The 12500-nt window shown below is 42.0% G+C and overlaps 1 protein-coding gene and 1 non-coding gene across 2 annotated transcripts in view; both read left to right on the forward strand.

Moving 5' to 3' along the window:
• Nucleotides 1–12500, forward strand: part of LOC123519963 (hemocyanin subunit 2-like) — a 130658-nt gene that overhangs the window by 30763 nt on the left and 87395 nt on the right. The window lies entirely within an intron of this gene.
• Nucleotides 2563–2634, forward strand: Trnah-gug. Its single transcript has one exon. It is a non-coding gene; the product is annotated as a tRNA-His (tRNA).

Below are 12500 nucleotides of genomic sequence, written 5' to 3' on the forward strand. Positions count from 1 at the left end.
ATCATTGCCACGTGATGAAAGTTTGTTTATTTATTTTTTCTCAGTGAAATGATTTGTGTTTTGATGGAAAAATCGCTTTTGTTTCTTTTTTTAATTTTTTTTTTTTCGTGTTATGAGTATTAAAAATGGCGGAAAGAATCAATATTGAGTTTTAGCCTCTAAGGCATTTTAAGACACTGACATTGGCATTAATAGAAACTCCCATCATATATACCTGTAAAAATGAGTACTGGTTGGAGTGAATAAAAATAAAAGATGGAAAGATGAATATTTGCCACACTAATGAAAGTGTAGATTTTTTGTAGCGAAATCATTGATGTCATAATAAAAAAAAACACTTTCTTTTTCTCTGAGTGTTATGACACTATCAAAAAGGTAGGAAGAAAAGACAAGTTTGCCTCGTTATAATGAAGGTGTAGTTTTGACAGCCGATATTACTTGTGTGTTGGTGAAAAGTCTAGTGTGTGTGGAAGGTGCGTAAGGGAATTGTCTCAGCGCCCCGGGTGGTATTGGCCGAGGAACCATCTTAGGCGATTTTATTCGACATCGCAGCCTCGTGAGGGAGCCATCAGACGAATTATCCGCGTTTTATTGGATCCAGAAGCACCTTTTTCCCTCCTGGCGGCTCACTCGTATAACGCTGAACGGCCGCCACGTCTTCTCGCCTCTTTGCCTTTCTTTCTCTCCACCTCCTCTCCAACTGCTTCCCGCCACATTCTCTCCTCCCGCTCGTGACTCCTGCTTTTGATAGGGTTGCTGGTTATGTGTCCTCCTCCTCCTCCTCCTCCTCCTCCTCCTCCTCCTCCTCCTCCTCCTCCTGAAAGGCATGAGTAGAAAATACAAGCAGGAGGGATGAGTAGTAAGGATACGTACGCACTGCGCCTTCTGTCAGCCTCCCAGATCCAGGTCATGGTCCTATGGCGAGAAGTTTTCTGCCGAAGTGAGCACTGGTGCACTTCCTCCTCCTCCTCCTTCTCCTCCTCCTCTTCTTCTTCCTCTTCTTTCTCTTCCTCTTTCCTGGGCGTCGAGCCAACACCCATCCTCCCAGTGGGTACAGACGAACGGACAGGCAGACGGACGTTTTGCTGGCTTCTGATTTAAGGGACGGGGAAGCGGAACAGCGGCGACAAAGAGAGGGTGAAGGAGAATTTTGCCCCTGCAGGCATCCTTCACGGCGACCACACATTACCTCCCCTCCTCCCCCCACCCCAAACTTTGTTGCATATCCGCGGCAACACCCTCAGGTCACCATATACTGTAAACTCCTCCCCTCTCCTCCTCCCCCCCCACATAAAACTTGTCTCTCTATCTTCTCTCGTCCTCACTCACCCTGTTACTTCATCCTCCTCCTCCAGAAACCCTTCCATATTCTCTCACTCTCCTTTCCTACTAACATCTCTTCATGTTCCCTCAATTTCCTTTCATGCCTTCTACATGTTTGCCAGCACTCCTCAATGCTCCTCTGATGCTCCCTCTCTGCAGCTTCCTTCCAATCTCTCCCGCTGCACTTGCTCTTACATGCTTCTCCACACCACCGAGTCGCAGAAAGGAGGACATCTCTCTCTCTCTCTCTCTCTCTCTCTCTCTCTCTCTCTCTCTCTCTCTCTCTCTCTCTCTCTCTCTCTCTCTCTCTCTCTCTCTCTCTCTCTCTCTCTCTCTCTGTAGTATGTGTGTGTGTGTGTGTGTGTGTGTGTGTGTGTGTGTGTGTGTGTGTGTGTGTGTGTGTGTGTGTGTTGTGTCCCGGTTTATAAGTTATGCTTGACTTCAGTGACGAGAAGGAAGAAGGAAACAAAATACGGTGAGAAAGGAGGGGAAGTAGTAAAAATTGTAATGAAAAGAAGCATAGAAGAAAGAGGATGACGACAACGAAGAAGAAGAAGAACAACAACAACAACAACAACAACAACAACAACAACAACAACAACAACAACAACAACAACAGCAACAAAATATGAAAAATGAGATAACAATGTGCAAGTTTTTCCTTCAATAAATCTTCAACTACAGAGAAATAGATCAATAAATGTACCAAAACATTTGATCCACACGCTAACATCATGCACTTACTTATGCGAATACTTTACATTGATGTCCAGCTCGTCCTCTTAAACACTGCCGTCCCATAACGCGTTTGCACATTCATTCTGCTTACTATCTCTTGATTTTATACTGATTCAGAAACTTATGTGTGGGAATTAGAATAGTGAAGACTCTGGCCATTAACTTTCTGACCTCCATAGACCCTTCCTACTGTAAATAAAATCGTCTAATCGTACCCAAAACTCACTGTAAAAAAAGCGTTTTGGTACTGAAGGAGTTAAATTCTTCATTCTCTCATCAGGAAAAAATTTAAAGGCCATGGAGATCGTAAAAGCAGGTTCTAATAGTTTTTTTTTTATTCCCTGTTGACGATATATAACTTAGTGAACCATGAAGCCTCAATACTTTATGCGAGTGAAGGAAACAAGTAGGGGCAGGGGCAGTGTTGGAAGGTTTACTGTAGAGTGTTGAGGATTGGTTATAGATCGGCCAGGCTTTGTGAGAATGGACATAACACAGGTGGCCGTGATCGTATAGTGGTTAGTACATTGCGTTGTGGCCGCAATAACCCAGGTTCGAATCCTGGTCACGGCAGGTGTGTCAAAGTTATTTTTATAGGTTGTTGTTGTTGTTGTTGTTACTGCTGCTGCTGCTGTTGTTGTTGTTGTAGTTGTTGTTATTATTGTTATTGTTGTTGTTATTATTATTATTATTATTATTATTATTATTATTATTATTATTATTATTATTATTATTATTGTTGTTATCACCATCATTATTATTGTTATCATTATTGCTACTACTGCTACTACTGCTACTACTACCACTGCTGCTACTACAACAACAACAACAACAACTACTACTACTACTACTACTACTACTACTACTACTACTACTACTACTACTACTACTACTACACTACACCACTACTATCACCACTACTACCACTACACTACTACTACTACTACTACTACTACTACTACTACTACTACTACTACTACTACTACTACTACTACTATATTTTGAAGTGGCAGGCGAGATATCTTGTCAGGGAATACGATTTTCTTCCAGCTCATTCTCTCTCTCTCTCTCTCTCTCTCTCTCTCTCTCTCTCTCTCTCTCTCTCTCTCTCTCTCTCTCTTCCGGTAGGTTATAAATTCAAGAGTTTCGTAAACAAAACTTTCTTCTCGGGGAATGAGTTTGTTTACTGTCTTGTTACAAGAGAGAGAGAGAGAGAGAGAGAGAGAGAGAGAGAGAGAGAGAGAGAGAGAGAGAGAGAAATATATTATCACTTGACGAATGCATACGATAATTAAAAAAAAAATGACTCGAGGAGGACGTTTATCGTGCGACACTCTTAGCCTTCAGACTCCCCGCTCTCGTGTTATCAGTCTGAGTGCTTGATAGGTGAACAAGACAGCGGGAAGCATTGGGGACACGACCCAGGACAAATTGAAAGAGTAACCTGTTATTTTTCCTCCTTTTTATCATTTCAAGTACTTACCGATTTCTTTTCAAGGTCAAGTAATTTGTATCTACCAAACAAGATCTTTCCTATCATGCATACTCTCTCGCACACACACACACACACTGACACACACACACACACACACACACACACACACACACACACACACACACACACACACACACACACACACACACACACACACTGTTGGGCAAGTGAATGAACCACGAAATTGGTATACCATAAAGGATGAGTTTGTATGATTGATCTGAATTAGGCCTATCTCCTCCTCCTCCTCCTCCTCCTGGTATCCCTTTCTGTTATGGGGTTATGGTCTACGTATATCTACACGCCAGGCTGACATCCCCTTCCAGCGAGCACAGGAGGCACAGTGTGAGCAGCAGGTTATGGTTAATGGCTCCCTACGTTCTGTCTGCCATATGAACACAGTCGAGAGGTTAACTTGCTCTGGTCCGTCAGGTTTTTATTATACACGGGAAAAAAGAAGGAACATGTAGGTTGGAATTCTTAAAGGCTGAGAGATTGTTTTCACAGGCTACGTGGTTGATTATATTCGCTGTGGGGAGTGATTGTTGCGTTATCGTAGTCTCGCAGCCCACCTGTCAATACTGTGCTTTGATAAATAGGCAGCAAGGAATACCGATGAATGTTGTCAATGTTGATGCTGAAAAAACAATAATAACTAATTGCTGATACTTGTATACTTATTTTATAGTGATGAATACTTTTGAATCGTATTTTGTGCTTCGATTCAGACAGGTAGGTTGCCAAAATATGATGACGAATGTCGACTAATGTTGTCAGTGTTGATGATAAAAGAAAAATAAAAACTAATTATTAATACTTATATACGTAGTTAATAGTGATGAATACTTCTGAATCGTACTTTGTGCAGGGATTCAGACAGGCAGGTTGCCAAAGTACGATGATTCAACCCCCGAGTCTCCGTAACCGCACGTATAGGAAAGTTTGCATTATGTTTTCTCCTCTAAAAAAAACTTAGAACCCTTGCTAGCTATCACTGAAAACATGAAAGCACTCTAAAACGAACAGCCTTTCCACCGTAAGAGAGTTTTGAGTCATGTAATGGTAGTAAGAAAGCGAAACATTTCAAAACCGGGACCTTTCTGCTCTCTCCTCCCCAAGTGCATGGCTAAGCGGCGCTACCTCTGTGCTTGATGGTATAGCTGCGGTATTACACGCTATATTTCTCGGCCATTCTCGTCCAGGCCTGTAATGGACGCAGCCGGAGCTCAGTGGATCACACGCACGACTATGGCGAGGGATATTGGTGCTATTAATACCTGACCAGCCATTAGGCGTCATCTGTTGCAAACTGACCCTCACATAGATCATTGTCATTTGCTGGACATCCCGTATTGTGGTTTATAATATTTATCGTAGTTGTATGTCTTTCCTTCCTCCTCCTCCTCCTCCTCCTCCTCCTCCTCCTCCTCCTCCTCCTCCTCCTCCTCCTCCTCCTCGTCCTCCTCTTCCTCCCCCTCCTCTTCCTCCTCGTAGTTGGATGTTCTCCTTGAAATTGCCACATGGAGCTGGAATGATTTTCTGCCTCACATAAACTTCCCCTCCGCTGAACGAAGCAAGATTGTAGTGATATATTAGTAAAATGTTCTTGAATAACCGACCCTCTCCCACAATCTCTCTCTCTCTCTCTCTCTCTCTCTCTCTCTCTCTCTCTCTCTCTCTCTCTCTCTCTCTCTCTCTCTCTCTCTCTCTCTCTCTCTCTCTCTCATTATAATATGCAGTGCTCTCTTCTCTACTCTCCTAAATCATTATTCTCCTCTCCTCTTCTTTTTGACAATATTATTCTTCATGTTTCCGGTAATAAGAGGATGAGAAAGAGGAGGAAGAGGAGTAGGAGGAGAAGGAAGAGGAGAGAGAAGGAAGAGAAGAAGGAAGAGGAAGTTTAGGAGAATTAAGAGAAGAGTGTGGCAAGGAGGCAGCAAGAAATTAAAGGAGATAAAAATATACTAATGAAGATAATGAAGTAAACGAAGAATTGGTAATGAGAGAAAGTTAATTCCACGATAAAGAATTTGCTGGTTCATTAAAAAAAGTGAAATGATTAAAAAAGAGAATTAGGGAAGGGTGGAAGCGTAGAAGGAGAGTATGTATGAAAATTATGATGAAGGAAATGATTAGTGGATGGGGGGGGGAGAGATGAGAGTGGAGGAAGAACAGGAGGATGAAGAAAAAGGAGGGAAAAAGAGGGAAAAAAATTGAAGGGGTATTGCAGAAAGGAGAAAATAAAATAGGAAGATTGAGAGATTTAAATGAGTCATAAAAGAATGGCTCTCGTGAAAATGCAAATAATATTAAAAAAGAGACTAAAAATTGGATAAAAGGAAATAAAAAAGCAACAGGAACAAATAATAAAAAAAGGGAGAATAAAAACTGAATGAAAAAAAAAAAAAAAAAAGCAACAGGAGGAGTAAAAAAAAAAACACAAACATCAATCACCAGCTGTTTTTTTTTTAAATTTTAAGTGGTGTTTCATGACAATACTATGCTGAAAGTGGAGGATGTGGCTAAAGAGGAGGAGGAGGAGGAGGAGGAGGAGGAGGAGGAGGAGGAGGAGGAGGAGGAAGGAGGAGGAGGAAGAAGAAGAGGAATTTTAAAGAATACAAAGGAAAAAAATAACAGACAGCAGCAGTCTTTCTGGTCTTTAATCTCTTCAGTACCAGGACGCGTTTTCATACTCATTCTGGTTACTATTTGGCGAATTTACACAGCTTCATTAACACATGTTGCGAATAGAATAAAAGACTGTGGCTATTAATCCTTTGACCTCCATAGATCCTTCCAAATGCAAATAAAATCGTCTAATCATATGCAAAAATCAAGGTGAAAATGCGTCTCAGTATACAAAGGGTAAACATGACTGTGTGTGACTATGTTAACAGTACAAATTCTGCAAACAGTAAGAGAGTTTGAGGTCTGGAGCCGGAGGAGGAGGAGGAGGAGGAGTAAGTATATGAAAGAGCAAAGAAGGAACAGAAGTAAAAGAAATGAAATATCATATACAATAAAAAAAAAAACATGAAAAAGAGATGAATAGACAAACTGAAAGCAGAAGAGGGGATGAAGTAATTGTAGGAGGAAGTAGGTGGAGAAGGAGGACAAGCAGGAGGAGGAGGAGGAGGAGAAGAGGAGGAGGCAGCAAGGAGAATGCGAACATAATAGGCCAGAGATGAAATGTGGCAGAATAAAAGGACGATAAAGTGAAGAAGAAAAGAAGTATGAGAGTGGAAAGATCAGGTTACCAAGAAGAAGGAAACTTACTTAAGCTAAAAGGATCTCCGGGAAGGACATCCCATCCTCCAAGTTGGCACATAAAGAACGTTTTGTCCGGCAGAATTTTTTGCCTAACTTGAGGAAAATGTCCATGTGTGGCTTTGTGTGTGTGTGTGTGAGAGAGAGAGAGAGAGAGAGAGAGAGAGAGAGAGAGAGAGAGAGAGAGAGAGAGAGAGAGAGAGAGAGACTTTATGGATGAGTAAGAGATATACATGATATTGGATGTATCAAATCGAGAGAGAGAGAGAGAGAGAGAGAGAGAGAGAGAGAGAGAGAGAGAGAGAGAGAGAGAGAGAGAGAGAGACCATTACTATCATTACTCATTGTGTTTAAAGCTTTAAGATAATTCCTGGCGACACCATAACTTTAGCTTTACCAACACCACTGTCTTCTATGTAACATTATGCATCACCGTTTAAATAAAGAGAGAGAGAGAGAGAGAGAGAGAGAGAGAGAGAGAGAGAGAGAGAGAGCAGTGGGAGATAGTACATGATAATTCCTCGGCTGACATGGATGGAGGGACGGAAGAGGCAGATCGTCAGTCACACTTTCCGCTCCGCCACACTTCACTCTGCGTATTTCTGTAATTCCGTGAAGCGATGTGTGTTTAAGCGCTTCCTGCTCGCATCTTTTCTACTTTCTGTCTTTCCTAATGGCTGTGTGAGCAGATATGAGACATGTTCACTCATTAATTCCTTCAATACCGAGACACATTTTTACTTTGACTTTTGGGTATGATTAATTGAGTTTATTTACATTAGGAAAGGTCTACGGAGGTCAGAAGATTAATGGCCAGAGTCTTCACTATTTTAATCCCCCACATGAGTTTCTGAAGCTGTGTAAAGTCACCAAACAGTAACCAGAATGGATATATAAACGTGGCATGGTACTTAACGGGTTAAGTTTGCTGATGGATTTGTTGTATTAGGGAAAAGGTTTACAAATAGCTCTTTTTTGACATCTTGCTTCTCTTGGGTAAAGTTCCTGTTTTTTTTTTAATAATTTCCTTTAACTTTCTCTTTAGTAAATTTCTGCAACATTCGGTGTCTCGGATCTAACTTGTATTGTAAAGATACTAGGTATTATATGTTCAGACATTCAGACAAGTTTGAGGAGGAGATGAAAAGGAAACAATGCCCCCGAAGAAGCTTACAGCGAAACTAGTTGGAAATAAACTCACGTCCCTGCACCTGTTTCTTTTCTTCTCCTCCTCCATGCGTGCTTTTGGGGTGCGAGGGCCTCAAGCGCACGGGTTTGAATTCCTCACTCGGGGCAACGGTTTCCTAGCGGGTGGGCTTTGAGATAGGAGCTACCCTAAACAGTATCCCCTTTAGTCCATGAATTCCCGTGAAAAGCCCACATGGTATAAATAAAAAAAAATTGTTTATATGTTTTTTTTTATTTTATTTTATAGTGAGAATGAAAAGTAGTTGATATATTCTTTGTTTTTTTGATGAATGAGATCCATTCGTAAATAATTTTCTACTGGTATTCCAGGCGTACTATTTGAATGTGTAATGTATCTTAAATCTCATCTGAGCTGACTCGCTGCCATAATTCTCTTTTGTAAGCTCATTTATATCTATTTATTCATCTATCTGTCTCAATACCTGTTCGTTTTCATTTCCTTTCTCATAAATTCACCGATAAAAACGTCCGCCTCCTCATTCGTCAGATTGTATTCTCTCTCTCTCTCTCTCTCTCTCTCTCTCTCTCTCTCTCTCTCTCTCTCTCTCTCTCTCTCTCGCTCATCCTTTTCTAAGTCACGCAAATCTGTTTCCAGCGGCTTAACTTTTATATTTATATGCCCATTTTTGAGTTCGTGTGCTGAGCTTTATTGTCCTTCCTTAGCCTCACCTCAACCATTTCTCTCTCTCTCTCTCTCTCTCTCTCTCTCTCTCTCTCTCTCTCTCTCTCTCTCTCTCTCTCTCTCTCTCTCTCTCTCTCTCTCTCTCTCTCTTATGAAGGGGTGTAAAGGAAAGGGTTACTGAGTGCAGATAAATCGTTCGTGTTGGGAACTCCTCCGTGACTTCCCCTCCTTTCCCTCAGCGGCTCCATCTCCCTCCCTCTTTCCCTTCCTCTTTCCCTCCCTCCCTCCCTATTGGCGCTTCCGTTCCGGCGTCCTCCAGCCTTCCGTCCCTCCCGCCACTTCCTTCCTTGGTACTTGCCTCCCTCCCTTCTTCCTTGTTGATGCCTCCCTTTCTCCTTTCGTCTCCCTTTCCTCTCTCATTCCATTGGTTTGTTTAGCTTTTCCCTTCCGTACGTACTCGTGGATCTCTTCATCCGCTTCTTTTTGTTGTTGTTGTTGTTGTTGTTGTTGTTGTTGTTGTTGTTGTTGTTGTTGTTGTTGTTGTTGTTGTTGTTGTTGTTGTTGTTGTTGTTCTGTTGCTGCTTTTTCTTCTTCTGACTGCATAAATAATTGCGTGTTTCCCTTTATAAAGAAAAAGGAAAACCGCGGATTTGTGTATACTACTAAGAAATAGACAAAAAATAAATACCAGAAATTTACAGATGACTAATGAAATAAGTTCTGTTTTCAGTTTATAAAAGAAAGCGTAATACAAATATGAATTAACATAAAATATTGATGATGAATAAGCTCAGGTTTTAAAATTAAAGGTTTGTGTCTCCAATCTGCAACCAAAGTTCTATCTACCATCTTAGCAATTTGTAATGAAAACATGTTCTGGCTTACTTTGCTGTAAAATGTCTCTTTACCGGATGCTTCTGGATGCTGAGAGCTGGATAGAATTAGGAACAGCTGTAGGTCATATCTGTGTCATAAAGTATCCATGTAGTTTTTCCATACTGATTGGCACTTCTGTTTCCAGTCTGTCTTGTCTGGAGGGAGCAGTGTGTATTATAGAAATAAGTTTGTATCATATAAATAGGGTTTCACAGAGAACCAGCTGTACTTCACTGCACAAAATCCCAACATCTCATAACTACCTAACCTTGACAACTCGCTAAACATTATAACACAATACATAGTCTTTCTTACCTTCATAACCTCTGCACACCAATCTCAGTATCAAACAGAAACTCAGCACTGGCACTTATACCCCCATGCTGGCAGGCTGCTGTTTATGTTTATACTAAATAGACTACTTCTCACCAACAGACCAGCAGGGACTAACAAGTTTGTTCCTTTGTGTTTCTTTGCGTCTCTCTCCAGTTTTGGTTTCTTCCGTTCGTGTCTTCTTGTCTTCCTTCCTTGGACATAACACACTGCCTTGCTTCAGATTTCTGTATTTCTGCCTGTCTCGTTCCTCCATACCTTTGTGGCCAATCTTTCCACGTCCTCGGATGTTGTTCACTTCATCATTATAACTTTAGGGAGACAAGGTGCAGAGGGCAAGCTGTATGGGTGGCGAGGGAGAGCTTATTACCTGCCAGACTTAATTGGCGTTAAGGAATGAAGGGAAAGGAAAGTAAAAAAAGGTGGAAGAAGAGAAGTGGGAAGAAGGAGTACGAGTAGCAAAGGTTGGGAAAGAAGAAAAGTAGACTTCATTATAAGAGGGAACGGAAGGAGTTTTGAATATTCACAGTGTATAGAAATAAAAGAATGAGAAATAGAAAGAAGAGAAGATGGATATGTCTGTAGATGTTTGACGGCTATGACAGAGCGTTACTTCCATCAAGGTAGCGAGAAACTACCGTCAGTTGGAGTCGAACGTGCATCCTTGGAAATACAAGATGAGGAGTACGAGAGAAACAGGATTAGAGGAAGCTGATCCAGAAAAGAAGGGAAACGAGGTAAGAATAAAACAAGAAAATAAGAGAATAGAAGGACACGGGCGGAGGGAATAAAGGTGCCTTCGGGATCGTGGGAGCGTCACTGCTCATTACCTTAAACCCCTTAGAGGCTGCAGGACGAGGGGAAGCTGAGGGGAGAGGGAGAAGGGACGCTCTCCCTGGGTGCTGTAAATAAGTAGGGGAAGGGTGGAAAGTTAGCAGGAGGGGAAGGGAGCGGAAAGGGGAGCCTATTAGTAAGAATAAAAGGGATAGGAAGAGAAAGAGGAGGAGAAGAGAAGGTGGGTGATATTACAAAGAAAAAAATAAATGGAAAGGAAGAGAATAGAAAAAAAGGTGGATTATCACAGCCTAGGACGAGAGAAGGAAGAGGGGAGAGACGGAGGTGAGAGGACACACAGGAAGCTCATGTTGGGAAGAGAAAGAGGTAAATACCTCCTCTTAAAGGAGGAGCGAATGGCATTAGCATTAAGATGGAAGGGAGAATGCCGAGGAACTTCAACGAGAAATTGAAGGGGCGATAGGAGAAAGAGAGAGAGAGAGAGAGAGAGAGAGAGAGAGAGAGAGAGAGAGAGAGAGAGAGAGAGAGAGAGAGAGAGAGAGAGAGAGAGAGAGAACAAGCAAGCAGGGAGGCGGGCAGAAAGGCAGGAAGGCGAGCGGACTTCAATTAAGTTGTTTTTTCTCCCTTTCTCTCGACCTCTCTCTCCCTCTCCCTTTGTTACAAAGCCAGAATTGGCAGAGGACGAATTTGTGAAGGTGAGACCGTGATCGAACTGTGACCTTCCCCCCTTCCCCCACCACCACCACCACCACCACCACCACCACCACCACCACCAACAACAACAACAACAACAACAACAACAACCACCACCACCACCACCACCACCACCACCACCACCACCACCACCACCACCACCACCACCAACAACAACAACAACAACAACAGCAACAGTAACTACCTCAACAACAATAATAACATCAACGTCAACAACAACAGCAGTAGCAACAACAGCAACAACAGCAACAATATCTGAAATAGCAACAAGAATAACAATGAAAACATCAACAATAACATTAACAACTTCTTGAGGCCCAGAGAATATAACTGTGGTGTTGACATTCTTCAGATTATTGGCTTGACGATATTCTCTCTCTCTCTCTCTCTCTCTCTCTCTCTCTCTCTCTCTCTCTCTCTCTCTCTCTCTCTCTCTCTCAAGTCATGTGTTCGTCGTTTTCATCGTAAATTTTTCTAAGAGTCGTAGAAATTAATGATTTTAACTTCATTGCCTGAAATTTCATCATGATCACCACCACCATCGTCATCATCATTAAGAGAAAACTCCCCCGTGCAACATAGTAATAGAGATGCATTCTTTACCTGCACGCGGGCCGGACGGTGTAACAGTTTTCACTCAGATGTTTACGTCTTGCATTTTCATTCAGACTTCCTTTCAGCTCACGAGATTTGAAGGTGAAGGCAAGACCAATCACTCTTCCTCTTTGATCGTCTGGTTTACAAATGAGTCATATTCAGCCGCCTTCTTTGCTCACGAGGCATGCAGATGAAACGCAGAATGCTTGAATGGAACCGAATATCATCCAGCTTCCACTTCTGCCTGTAATTAGATGTGTGATTGTAAGGGAAGGACATAGACCAGTGGGTGTATAACGAGGGTGTGCTAAGCTTTATTATCTATCCTTAGCTTCACCTCAAATGTTCTCTCTCTCTCTCTCTCTCTCTCTCTCTCTCTCTCTCTCTCTCTCTCTCTCTCTCTCTCTCTCTCTCTCTCTCTGTTTTTTCAGTCTACACATCCTAACACCCTCTCATCACTCACTGGACGCTGGCACATTCACCCATATCCTTCATCTGCTGGTCATGAAATACACGACAAACACGAATGCT

The sequence above is a fragment of the Portunus trituberculatus genome, chromosome 46 (genome assembly GCF_017591435.1).
Source record: "Portunus trituberculatus isolate SZX2019 chromosome 46, ASM1759143v1, whole genome shotgun sequence".
Lineage (NCBI taxonomy): Eukaryota > Metazoa > Arthropoda > Malacostraca > Decapoda > Portunidae > Portunus > Portunus trituberculatus.